The sequence below is a fragment of the Dreissena polymorpha genome, chromosome 10 (assembly GCF_020536995.1).
Source record: "Dreissena polymorpha isolate Duluth1 chromosome 10, UMN_Dpol_1.0, whole genome shotgun sequence".
Lineage (NCBI taxonomy): Eukaryota > Metazoa > Mollusca > Bivalvia > Myida > Dreissenidae > Dreissena > Dreissena polymorpha.
The window spans coordinates 25,037,942-25,052,216 of record NC_068364.1 but is presented as its reverse complement, the minus strand read 5'-3'; positions in this window follow the sequence as shown (position 1 = coordinate 25,052,216).

The following is a 14,275-nucleotide window of genomic DNA, read 5'->3' as shown; positions in this document are numbered from 1 at the left end:
AGTTGTAAACTGTCTGTGTTTATGCGTTTGCCTCTCACGCACTGTATTGTTTAGTTTTGCTGTACATCACTCGCAAACATATTTTTATGGTGGCGTATAAGCCCATATGATGGCCATATATGGTTTGATAAGAAGTAACAAATAACAATTAATATTATTTTATTCCAACAATAACAAAACTTAGAGTAGTGTATACTGGTATCAAGCCATAAGTCTTGCCGTAAGTACGGACTTAGCTCTTCTCTATAGTTCATAATGCGAAAACTATTAAAGGCTTCAACAGGAAACTTCATAGACCTACTTTAATGGAGCTTCAACAGCAAGAACTATATTTTTCTTCCATATGTGCATGACTATGTCGTTGTCTATTGGTATCCTATGTAAGCGGAGGGCGCGAGTGTTTCAATGTTGTTGTGTCCGTGGTGTACAATGTATATCGAGTATTTCGATTGGGGATGAATGTGCAAACCTTTTATCCCATTATTATGGTAGGAGCACCACCATCTGAGTTGACCGCAAGCTGCTCGTTTGTAAAAGAAGGCCTGAATTATCTCACAGATGGTCGCCTCAATATTTAATCGGGTGAAGCCTTACACAGAACGTATCAAATGCATTTATTAAGCATATGTTACTATTTAACGATTGTATTAACCCATTTATGCCTAGTGGACTCTCCCATCCTTCTATATTGGATCAATTTATTTTCAAAATTAGGGACGTCTAGTATATTTATTTCTATATTTAAACTATTTCTTACATAAATTCCTTTAAAGCGAGTTGATACGATTTTGTATAGGTTTTAAATTGTAATATATTAAAAAATATGTTACAATAACACAAAGTAGGCAAGAAAATGCAGCAAATACAAATTAGCGCCACGAGTCGATTGTGACGAAGATATTTCATCAAAGACCTATCAATGAATATTGATAGGTCATTGATTTCATACATATTTTCCTACAATAACCGAAGCATTCGTCTTTTTAGTAAGTGTTCGTGTGTGGTATGAATAAATATCGTTGCAGGAATTCAAAATGAACCGTAAAACTGAATTTTGATTCACATCGTACATGCATGATCAATATGCTGTACAGACATTTTCGATTTCAGAATAAATATCTGGCTTATTTTGCATTTTAACACATGTTCTTCTTAACTTTTATTTTAATTTATATTGAAATATATGTTTAATAAGCTTTTTTACACATTTTATATAAATAAATAAATATTTGACAAAATCGTATAATCTCGCTTTATGCGGCGTGTCATCTGGGTCTACGCTGTTTGCCAAGGCCTTTATTCTAGCCGCTAGGCCTAAATGGGTTAATTAAATAGAAGACCGATCGGGACAGTTTTAAACGCACAGAATATGCGTAAATCGCTTGTCGTGATTTTCGCTCGTCGGATATTATTCATATTTTATTATGACGACCAATAAAAACTGAAAAATGCTAGTATACCTAACGTTTTTGTAGTAGTCAATAATTACATCTTTCAAAGTAACATAAACGCTTCATTATGATTGGATGATACGACTTCGTGAACTGTATTTCATTTCCCAATGTCAATATAATGCGCAAAACATGTCGGCGTTGCTTAACGTTCTTCTATAGCAATATGACGCAATAATTTCTCAAGGGTGGATGCGACAAGTTAGCTACTGGAGCTTATCCATCAATCAAGTTTGCGACAATGGAACAACCACGGGAACATGAAGCGTAAAAACACTCAAAACGTTTGGCAAGGTCCATAAACTGACGACGCAGGAGCTGAAGCTCTACTGCAGATAGTATCAGCCGAGATTATATGGCTTCTTTCATCATTATGAAGGAGGTAATCAACAGCGTCATCAGTTGCACCCAGTCTCCAGCTCATTTCTATCTGTATGTCAGCGATACCTCACAACATCACCAGCATCCAGGGATACGCACCAACAGCTGGTTACGAAGACAAGGCGATTTAACAGTTTTATGAGAATTAGATCGCATCACAGTCAATGTCCCACAAGAAAGAAATCCTAATTGCCCAAGGCGACTAGAACGCCAAGGTTAGACCAGATGCATACCAAGAGTGGTAAGAGACAGTAGGTGGATTTAGCTTAGGGTAGACCAATGACAGAGGTTTGAGACTTCTTGAGTTCGCCAGAAATCACAAACTCACCCTGGTAAATACGATGAACCCACACAAACCATCCAGAACAAGCAACCTTGCCTTATCGAAACAAGCAAGTACATAAATAGATCGATTTCATACTGGCGTCGCAACGGTTCAAGTCAAGCATCCGCAAGGCGAACAAAAGACTTTTTCCTGGCGCAGACATCGGAAGTGATCATGGCTTAGTGCTTACCACCATCAAGCTGAAGTTTACGAGCAATCGCATCACCAAGAACCCTCGCGTTAGATTTGACATGAAGAAATTAAAAGATCCAGTGAAGCAGATGTATTTCAAGCACATATAGGTGGCAAGTTTGCAGCCCTGACCATCTTAGACAATGACATCGACACAATAACCAATAACATAAAGGATGTGCTTCTGTCATCGGCCGAAAAAGTGCTCGGGAGAAAGAGAAAGAAGAACAAGCTATGGGTGACGACCGAAATCATGGACCTATGTGACAAAAGAAGAGAAGTATACCCGCCTGGTTTATATGGCAAATTACCAGATAGCGAACGTGGAGGTGAGTAATTAGATGAAAGAGGCCAAGTTGGAATGTATTGAGGAGCAATGTATCATCGTCGGCAAAGAGATAACCGCATGCAGCAGTTAAAAGGCCTACAGCACCCTCAAGACCATCACGAAGACCAGTGAATCTTAGGGCAGCGTTATAGCAGACGCTGACGGGAATCTCCTTACCGAGAGTTCCGCATTCCTAAACAGGTGGATCCAATACTGAAGTGACCTCTACAACTACACGTTTCAAACAGACTCTAATCATGAAACTTGAAACTTGCTAATTTGATGAAACGTCTATTTATATCATTATATTCAATGGCGTTGTACAAAACACATATATGTACATAAAATTTAAAAAAAAAATAAATAAGAGGTATTGATAATATTATGCAGCATTAATTAAAGGATTAATGATCTAAAAATGTGTGATATAAATAATAATGCTGTAAGGAACTTAAGCAATAAAACAATACCGGCTACACTATTAAAACACAGTAAAAGTAAAATATTATGTAATACATTGATATAACTAGAGTTAAGACAATAATTATAATGATAATATGAGCAAATATTTGGCAACATAAAGACACTGTTTTTCATTAACTAAAAGGATACGTAAAAGGATATTTCTGCACTCTGGCTGTCGGATCCCACAGCTACCGGTCACCTGTTATACTTAAGGACACTTCTTTTGGGTTTTAACCTTATTTGAACTATCGTGACTACAAGTCACAAATAGACTGACCAAGTGTGACTACAAGACACAACTTGAAGGTTAAAATTACAGTGTGACTATAAGACACAACTAGAAGGCCTATGCATGACTAAAAGACAGCTGGTTGATGTAATTCAATCATTGAGCAAGGAAGCTCTTATGATTCTTGATTACCAGTCACTTGTACAATAAATATCCAATTCGAGCAAAGAAGCCCGCACAATTCTTTAAATGCTTGGTCCTATGAGTCCTAGTGACAAATAAGCCCGTACAACTAAGTTTCGATCATTTTTTTAAATCACAGGTATTCAAATTAAAATAGGTTGTAAAAGTCTCTGAAGAGAAATGTTTTCAAATTCCTTTTGAAAATGTTTATTGATGCGGAAGTCCGGATGCTTGATGGAAGGTCATTCCACAGTTTCGGACCAACAACTCCGAAACTCCTGTCCATGAAAGTTTTTCTCTTTGTGCGTTTCACATCATAACATCCGTCATACGAGACGGTAGATCGTAGGTTACGTGCTGGTACTTTTTCTTTTAGAAGTTCTGTAAGTTGTTTTGGCGCGTTACCAACAGAACAATTATACATGAAGTTCAGTTATTTGAATGTTATCCTAGCCTTTACTGGTAGCCAGTGTAGTTCATACAATGCATCTTTTGAACTGTCATATTTCTGTCGGCCGAGTAACAATTTGGCACACATGTTTTGGATACGTTGCATTTTGTTTATTTCGCATTGAGCTGTTCCATACAAGATGAGATTACAATAATCCAAGTGGGATATTACCAAAGACAAAACGAGTATTTCTGTTGCTTCTTTTATTATGTATTTCCTTATGTTTTTGATTTAAAGGTAGTTGTACATGGCTGTACGGCACTTAATTTTGATGTGTTCTTTAAAATTTAGTGTTTCGTCTAAATATGCACCCAAATACCGTATGCATTTTTCTGCTTTAACAGTGTCACCAGCAATATCTTTTTCTTTAGATTGACATTTATTTTATTGGGGTCTACTACCGAACAAGATGAATTCCGTTTTTGATGCGTTCATTTTCAGTTTATTCTCGTTCATCCAGTTGTTAATAACGAGTGCACAACTTTCAAGTTCTTGAATTGCAGTTCTTTCAACAGAAGAAGATGTAGGTTTGAATCGCTTGTTTGCGGTGTGGTCGTCTGCAAAACCGTAAACTGTGATGGAGGGAGGAACGACATCAAACAGTGTTCCAGCGTACGTCAGGTAGAGCCATGGACCAAGACAACTACCCTGGGGGACACTACACTCCAAAGAACGTGCCGCCGATAAAGCTGAATTAACACTTATGCGACAGCTTCTTGGACGAAGATACGAGTCTATCCAGTTTAGTGCCGTGCCACATGCACCGTGTTGTTTTTGCAACACGTCTAGTAGAATGTCATGATCGACTGTATCGAAGGCAGCACTCAAATCAATGGCGATAAGTGCTGTAACCTCTTGTTCCTCCATACCTTCGAGTATATCATTGACTAGTCTAAGTCAAGCAGATTCACAAGAATGGAATTGTCTGTATGCTGACTGATTTTTTGGAAGGAGATTGTTTTCATTTTCGTGTATATTGAGTCTAAACAGAGCAGCCTTTTCCATCACTTTCGATAGAAATGATAAGTTGCTCACTGGTCTATAGTTGGAATAACTCAGGTGTAGTCCAACTTTCTGCAGAAGTGGTCTTACTATTGCCTGTTTAAATTTTGAAGGAAAAACTCCTTGACTCAGAGAGAGATTAACCAATTTTGTCACGAACGGTAGTAACTCGTTTCAAAATGATTTTAGTACTCTTGTTGGCAATGCATCTAGTTCGCATGATTTTGTTTGAAGATGATTGATGATTTTTTTCACTTCATCTTGGGTTAGCTCCTCGAACATACCGAAACATGGTACTTCCTTATGATTGGGTGTGAATTTTTCGAAACTTGCAAGGGCATCTCGAATTTTGTTAATTTTATCCAGGAAGTGATCGGCAAAATTTTCAGCTATCGCGGTGTCGCTTTCACCTTCCGGCATAGGGTTATCAGTATTTTTTCCTGTTAATTCTGATACAAACTTGTAGAGTTTTTTTATAATCTCCGTGAAAATCAATTACTTTTTGACTAAGCGATCGTTTCTTCTCTGCATTCAACTCGAAAGTGTATTTATTTCTGGCATTTTTTAAAAGTTCATATTGGTCTGGTTGTTTGTATTTTCTCCACATGCGTTCCAGTTTGCGTGTTTTACGTTTTAGTTCAAAAATGTTTTCATTAAACCATGGTTTTGGTGCACGACAGATTTTGTTTTTCTCAATGTATGGAGCGTGTTTATCAAGAATTCTACAGATTTCATCTTCAAATTGCTCTACAAAAGTATCTTCTTTGCCTGCTGTAATTGACATTTCATTGAGGTCGTTAGTAAATGCTGAGTGGTCTATGTTTTTAAAATTTCGAAATTTTATTGTTTGACTCTTGATATTTTCTTTTTGTACTTTGGTAACGACTTTAACTACTGTGAAAACATTTATTTTCGTCGGCACAAAATTTCGCCCTTTTCATAAAAATGACTATTTCGTCCGCTCTTAAATTGCTCTACAAAAGTATTTTCTTTGTCTGCTGTAATTGACATTTCATTGAGGTCGTTAGTAAATGCTGAGTGGTCTATGTTTTTAAATTTCGAAATTTTATTGTTTGACTCTTGATATTTTCTTTTTGTACTTTGGTAACGACTTTAACTACTAGTACACAATGGTCCGAAAAGAAAGGGCCTGGTTCACACGAATTGATCTCAATACCATTTGTAGCCTCAGAGATTACTAGGTCGAGTGTATTTCCCTCTGTGTGTGTGCTGAAATTAACATGTTGTTCCAAACCTATTGCTACAAGAGAATTCTTAAATTCAGTCACAACACTGTTAGTTTTGTTGACATGCAAGTTGAAATCTCCAATATAAAGAAGTGAAACTCCAGCTGCTGGGGCAGTATTGAATTTTCATTAAAAACAATTAGTTAGTCCTTTATTTAAGGCAAGTGACCGATTGCCCAAACAGTACAAAACAGCACAATACAGCACAATACAAACCAACATAAACACAAAATATGAATAAAGCTGGGGTCACCGCCTTGGAACGGTCAATGCAAAGCATTGGGGGTTTAAACCTGGTTATAGAGCGCTCAACCTCACACTTGGCCCAGCAATATTCATAATACATTTAAGTGTAAATAAAATTTAACGTCAAAGCATTGTAACTCAAATTAAACAATAATAAAAGGGAATTAAAACGCATTCAATTTAATTACTATTTAATTACTCAATTGCATTGAAGATACAAGAGTAACAGAATTACAACTTTTTGACGAACGATCAAATAAAACTATTAACAATTGTCAACTACATTCCTTCTTTATAGAAAAGATTTGAGAATATAGAATCATAGAGTTAATATCTCAGATAATCATCGCGCAAATACAGGAAGAAGCAGAAATAATGGGTGTAAAAAGAATCATAAGATTTGAATAGTTGGGAACAATGTCCTCCATGAATTCGAAAAATTCTGTTACAAATTGATGTTCAGTCCCTAATGATTGTGGTCTGTAAACGCCAATTACATTAATTGTAATGTTTTTGAGAATCAGTTGCCATATACCAGGTTCAAATGTCCGGGTATTACTATTTGACACTTTTCGTACAGTAACCCCAGTCCGACAAGTTAAAGCCATTCCGCCGCCTGTTCTATTTGAACGATTTACAGTACTCATTGTATAACCATTTTGATTTAAGTCTGAGGTATCTATTTGGTGTTGCTTTTCATCTGAGAACCAGGTTTCTGTGAATACGGCGAAGTCGATTTTTTCTTCTCTCAGATATTGACCAATCAAAACATCCTTGTTTCTGACAACAGAATGACAGTTCAATGTAAGGCAAGATATGTTTTCGTTTAGACCATTTAGTGTATTGCATTTCTTGGGGTATGTGAGATTGTTTAAGTTTGCATCTGAAATTTTTTGTGTGCTGTGTCTTTTCAAAGATGTTACAGTTGGAATTTGTGATGGTAAACTTTGTAGATTAATTAAATTTACTCCACTATTTGTGTCCCATACACGTAACACTTTATCTCTACCGCCTCGGGTACCTCTATATTTCAAAAGATTGTATTGCTTTAAAATGGTTAACGTTCCTTTGTTTGGTATTGTATGATTTCTCGACACTGCAGATAAATTCAATAATTGGTCCCTATTATATCTAATCAGACACATTGTGATTGCACGTATGTTAATCCGTTTAGAAAGTGATCACCACGGGTAAAATATTAATCCGTTGAGAGAGTGTTCACCACAGGAAAAATATTTATCCGTTGATAAAATATTCCCAAAATATTAACACAGATCAAATAGTTTCTACTAATATTATACTTTTAGCATATCTTTTTTTAGAGATAAATTAAGTATTGCATCTGTCAAACATTAATGAACATCACTGACAAAAATCACATTTTTCCTGTCACTGGTATTCTCAAAATAATCCAAAATATGAGAGCACAATTTTAGGCAGCCTACACTTTGGCGCCCGCATGCTAATTTTCTATCTTCTCTAGAACGGGCCCCAACCAGAAGCGGGCGAAAATTTTCCGTCCATACTTAAAACAGAGGTGAAGGAGGCAGTGTGAACTCTTCAGGCAGAAATATCTCTGGGAGAGGCCAACGTTCCTTCCGAGCTGAATAAACACGTAAGACAAGCAACGACTGCAGCAATGGTGGCACTATGCCAAACAATCTGGGAGCAGGAGTGGCCCAATGAATGGACCAAGATACCCCCGACCGAAAAAGGGCAATCATTCCAGCATGCTACGCATCATCCTAAACCGATTGAAAAATAAGGCCGAGGTACTGGTGGCTGAAGAGCAGGCTGGATTCAGAGCTGGGCGGAGCAAAGTATAACAGACATTCAACTGCAGAATCATCATTGAGAAATATCTGAAACACCAACATGTGCTCTTCCACAACTTCATCGACTTTAAAAAAGTTTTCGACCGCGTGTGGCATACTGGCCTATGACATATTATGAGAAGATTCAACATTCACGAAGTGCTGGTGCAAGCTAGATGGACAATGTGAAAGAGTGACATCCCTTTTTATGGATGAATTACTCTCAGCAGCACACAGCATACCTGACTGGAGGACGATTTCTGTATCGTCGTCCCTCATTTGCCCCCAACGGCCAGACCAGTCAAAGCAATGAATAAAATGATGATGATGATGATGATGATGATGATGATGATGATGATGATGATGATGATGATGATTATGATGATGTAGTTGCAATAATACAACTCCCAGCTATATTGACCCTCCAGGTCTGAGCTGTACGTTTGTACTCATAAAAGCTCAGAGCATTCAAGAAGAACTAGAATGATGATGATGATGATGATGATTATGATGATGATGATGATGATGATGATGATGATGATGATGATGATGATGATGATGATGATGATGATGATGAACATCAAGGCTTTGTCGTACCGAAACTGAAGTTATTATTCTTACGCCAGCGGGTATAGTTCTTTAATACCCTTAAGAGTGTTAAAACTTTAGTATGAAATAAGCATTGCAATTATAAGAATTGAATAGCATTTTTCATCCTTTCATCGTTGTTGAACTGCCTAGAAAATGATCCGATAGTTTATACACCGATAAAATAAGAGAAAAATACTTTTCAATTCTGTACAAGAAGATATATTGTTGTTGTGTTTCGGGAGTCTGCCAATGGCAACGCTTTTTGCCCTGTTAGCATCTGAATTCATCCTTAAAAACGAGAACCAAAACGTACAAGGTAGTTGTTATGTCAATTTGCGTACGGTACGATGTACTATTCTATTCAGAAGATGCAATGAGACCATTTCGAGAATCAACTTAAACAATGTGGTAATTTCTGGGTTTTGATTTGCAAGTTTTATAAATTTTGATTATGGTAATCAACATTTATTTCTCTATTGATTACCTTGCAATGTTTAAATCAATTCCGGATTTTCAAAATTAAAAGCTAAACGTCAGAGGACCGACTGCCTTGCAGAACAACCGCCCCAATAAATCACGCATACTAGTTGTGCATAATGCAATGTATTTTATGCACAGACATGTATTTTATGTACACAATTCTTAACAAATATATTTACTTATATGTTTATGTTGTTTTAAATGTGAGCATTACCAATAATTCACATTTTTGTAAATTTACCATGCAATTACGTGTTAAAAAATGCTTAATTTGTTGTAATTCCACATGGTAATTTTCATACTGCTCGGGTGAGCTTTTGTCCAGATACTTTATTATTCAATTGCGAGGGTATAATGCCTTTCCTTCAAGGGCATATGTTTACGCAATGAATTTGTCTGAGTGGTTGGCGTAACTGCATGAGACAGCATGAATTGGAGACTCTTGTGCGTGGTTTAGCCTAGTGTGCCAGGTACGCAAGGTGAGGGTCTCGCTGCGGTAAAGAGGTTGTTATCTTTGGAAATTGTTTTCTTACCATTAAAGAGCACGTGTCAAAATACTCATACGTTACAAGGATTTGAACTCAACTGATTCAAATGAACATCCCATAGACAGTCCCTAAGAATGGAAAAGTTAGATGCATTGGTGTATTTCGCCTTCTGGTTATACGCTTGTTCTAGCAGATAAACAATGCAAGTTTACTCGAGTATAAACCTCGACTAATAGTAGGGCAATTTCTTTTAACGGATTGAGTTTGTCTGAAGATTTGCTCTGAAGATTTGTCTGGAAAAGGAAAAGATAGGCCTGTGTATACAAGCACGATATTTTGTGGAGAAGTTCAAGGTTCTCGATACTCAAACATTCGTCGACGTTTTGTTTTAAATGTCTAAAATGTTCCCGACAGTTGAATTAGTGTTGATTGTCTATTTCGTTCAATTTTTACACGTTAACAATTAACATACGTGTAATTTAAACATTTGGTACACATATTGCTTGATAATCTTTATCCAAAAGTGTCGAACTTTGGAAAAATTAATGTATCTATAGCAGAGACTTTAAGTTTAATTAAACTTATATCATATTGATTGTTATGCATTATATCTGTCATATATTTAATGTCATATATAAGTAGTGAAACAAGCTTTCATTTAGATGTTAATGCAGGTGAAAATGTTGGAATACACTTTCGCATAGTTTAGAACATGAGTATAAGTAATTGAAACGTAGCACTTGAATATGTTCATGGTATTATTACTATTCAGCGCGCTAATTTTAAATTTTATCACCAAATTATACTGAAGATCTCTTAGAAATTATATTTAAATACATCAGCGCTACTGTATAGTAACAGTTAACATCTACAATTGCCGGTCGTGCCTTTACACGCATTTTCGACTTGTTGAAATGCTTAAAAATATTGGAATCTCGTGATTACGATTACTGACCACACAGTTGCTCCCAATAATGTGATGTGTGTGTTGCATGCGTGATAAAAGCTGGTGTAAAACAGCTGCCTTAGCAATCGACCAGCCTGTGATGTTCGTAGTTTACAACAACGCAGATATTCCAATCTGAAAATTGTAAAAAAAAACAACAACAAGATGTTTATATCACTCCTGCTTAAAAAATTCATGCAGAAGAAAATCTATTGCATTTGCAAACTTCAATTTAAATGATGAAACACATTCGCACGCGACCCAGAAATGTCAGAGCGTCATGGGTCAATAATGTCAATCAACTATGTTGGAAAGGATGTTAATGAACACCTTTTGTTATCTCGAATATAAATAAAGTGAAACATCAGCTGCACTAGCAGGAGAGAGCCTTCTTATGCCACGTGGTTTATTGTTCATTGCATGTGCTCACAATGACTAGACACAGCACAAAAGCAATATACATAAAACCAAACAACGCCACAGATGACCATGAATGAACCCGTAAATGCTCAGGGTGTAAACTTGTTATCTTTAGGACTTCGAAACTCACATTCGGCACATATATATTAACAAAAACATATAAGTGTCAATCAGAACAAATATAAAGTTAAGAAATACATTTCAATAGCATAACAATTCAACTATATACTCACTGGTTGGATTCAAACTAGAATTGTTACTTTCTGAAGAAAATTAAAATAAAACAAAAACAAGTATCTTGTTGACTTTGACTAACAGCATTAGATATTTACATGAAGTTTTGTGAAGTTAAATGTTCGCATCACTGTAATAAATTTAAGGAAGAAGTCACATATGTCGGTGACTTGAACCTTATTGAGATATTAGAATTATAGACAGCGTTAGAAAAACGATTGAGACTATCGGCGACATAATATTTACTTTTCTCCTCTAACAATAACGCTAGCGTTACAATAATGTTTCAATAACATGTATTAATGACATATGTCTCCTAAAATTTCACGTGCTTTGACTTTCTGATTCAATTGGTATCTCAAGGTAAATTAATTCACCACTGAATTTTTCTTTTTATTAAATGAATAATAAAACTCCAGACACATTATCTTGTTCACGACCTATTATCGCCTATAAATGGAAAGTGACCGTTGCCTATACAGTACATGACAACATTAACAACCCAAAACAACGGTGATTACAAATATAATTAAAAGTGGGGTCACCTTCTTGGAACGGCAAATGAAAGCATTGTGGGTTTAAACCGGTTAAACGGTACGCCAAACACACATAACCTTGTAATTATCACTTAACGGGGAAGGTACACAATTTATAACATAAACATTACACACATTTCTAATTGTCGGGTAACCGCCCTGGAACGATTGATGTAAATACAATTTGATCCTTAAACCGGTTTAAATAAGCACCAAAATTCATACTTCGCCCAGAATTAATAATACACAAGTAATTGCAAAGAAAAAAATTAATCAAAAAGAACAGCAAATCAAACTAAAAACAACAAAAGAAGTAATAAATTTCGAGTTTAATTTGTAATATCTCATTACTCAATGATGTCATATATCCTTAAAAATTATTTTCTGAGGCATGGCTTCCTTACTTATTAATAACTAATTTACTAGAACATTGATGAATGTGTTGGTTTTTATTTAAAATCAGGACCGTGGTAATAATTGTAACGCCAATTAGATCATAAAAATGGTAGGAGTTAGTAATATTTTAATGGATTACTTGTAAAAAGCTTAGCTGTAAGAATTCGAAAACAAACTTAACAACTGAAATAGTGCATTTTTATGTTACTGCGTAGTCGGAATTATTTTGCGACAATTCAATGGGAAGATTTTCGATTAAATAATATGATACCAATGGGAAGAAATTGTGCGCAACTAATAACCGAAATATTTGTATACTGTTATGAGAGGGTTTTTTAATGCTTAGCCTTACACAAGAAAATAAATTTTTATTCGAAGCTTTAACATGAACAGTAGATTGCTGATGTTTAAAATATTAATAACCCATAATTTGAAGAATTTATTAAGCGATATTTATCCTAACGAACTTACGATTATTAAATCTAACTACTCTAGTAGTGATTCTACCACTCTTGATTAATGACCAACTATCAATTACAAGTAAGTTTAAAATAGTCTATACGAAAAAAACATGATTTCAATATTTAGATTTTTATTTAACCTTTTTTGGAGTTAATATTCCTAAAAGAACTTATCACAATTCGTTCGCTATTTGAGGGACATTTCGTTAATTAATAACTTCAACAAACGTAACGTGTCTCTTCGTAAAAAAATCATTCAATGACGATTCTTATTTCATGAACAACGTTACTGATTTACAATGATTTACGACAAATACTATTGTTTGCTTTCGAAATCAAAAGGTTGCTTGAAATATTTATTGGTTAAATGTATTTATCATCCGTCATTTGGGAAAGGAGCTTTATAACGGCTAAGTAAGTGTTAGTAGAAACGTTGTTTTTAAAATGATGTACATGTACTCTAAAGACTGTTACTCGTGTAATAGTTTTTTAGCATCTATTATTATTCAATGATGTATCTTTTCAAGCTAGGTAGTCTGTTTTCAATGACAGCTCTACCTTTTACTAACTATCCCAGTATATTGATTATTAGTTTTACAGAACTATACCTATACACACATATTTTTTTATATACATGTATTTGTGTTCGTTGATTAGCCAAAAATATGTGTCTTGTGTCGAACGGACGGATCTATATGATAGCTGAGCCCAATGCCCTTACATTTATCTATTTATTCGACACACGATCACTTAAATTATACATAAACACGTTGTTGTTTACTGGGAGGGCACGTATAGCGGAATGTTAAGCCAAGTTAACGATGCTGATTTTGGCATGAAACAGTTATAATGATGAATTTTATAGTATTTGCACATATGTCTCAACTATGTTATCGCGCTTCTCACACCCTGCATTACGGTTTCTTCCTGACAAGAAATATGATGATTTGGGTTTTCTACCATATGATAATATGGGAATATATGAAAGCATGGTTATATGATAATAACCGGTTTAAACCCTCAGCGCTTTACATGGACCGATCCAAGGCAGTCACCCGAGCTTTAATAAATGTTATGCTTTATGTCATGTTGTATGCATCGTTCTGTATAGTATAAGCATTTTGTCACTTATTTAAACAAAATATTAGTTTGGGTAAATACGAAGTTCTCTGCAGATGAGTTTTCTAGTGTTTCATTATCCCTATAAATAGGTACATATTAATATAAATTGTGCTTTGTAAGATCAACTTTTGTTTCAACATCATGTTTATCGCATTTTTGTACATGTATATAATCAATTTATGTATGTTATTGTGTATACTATTATGTTGTTATCTGGAAATAAAGCGAACTTCAATAAGAAAATGAACATGGATTGAATTATCTATGCAGCTGTGTTTTATATTAAT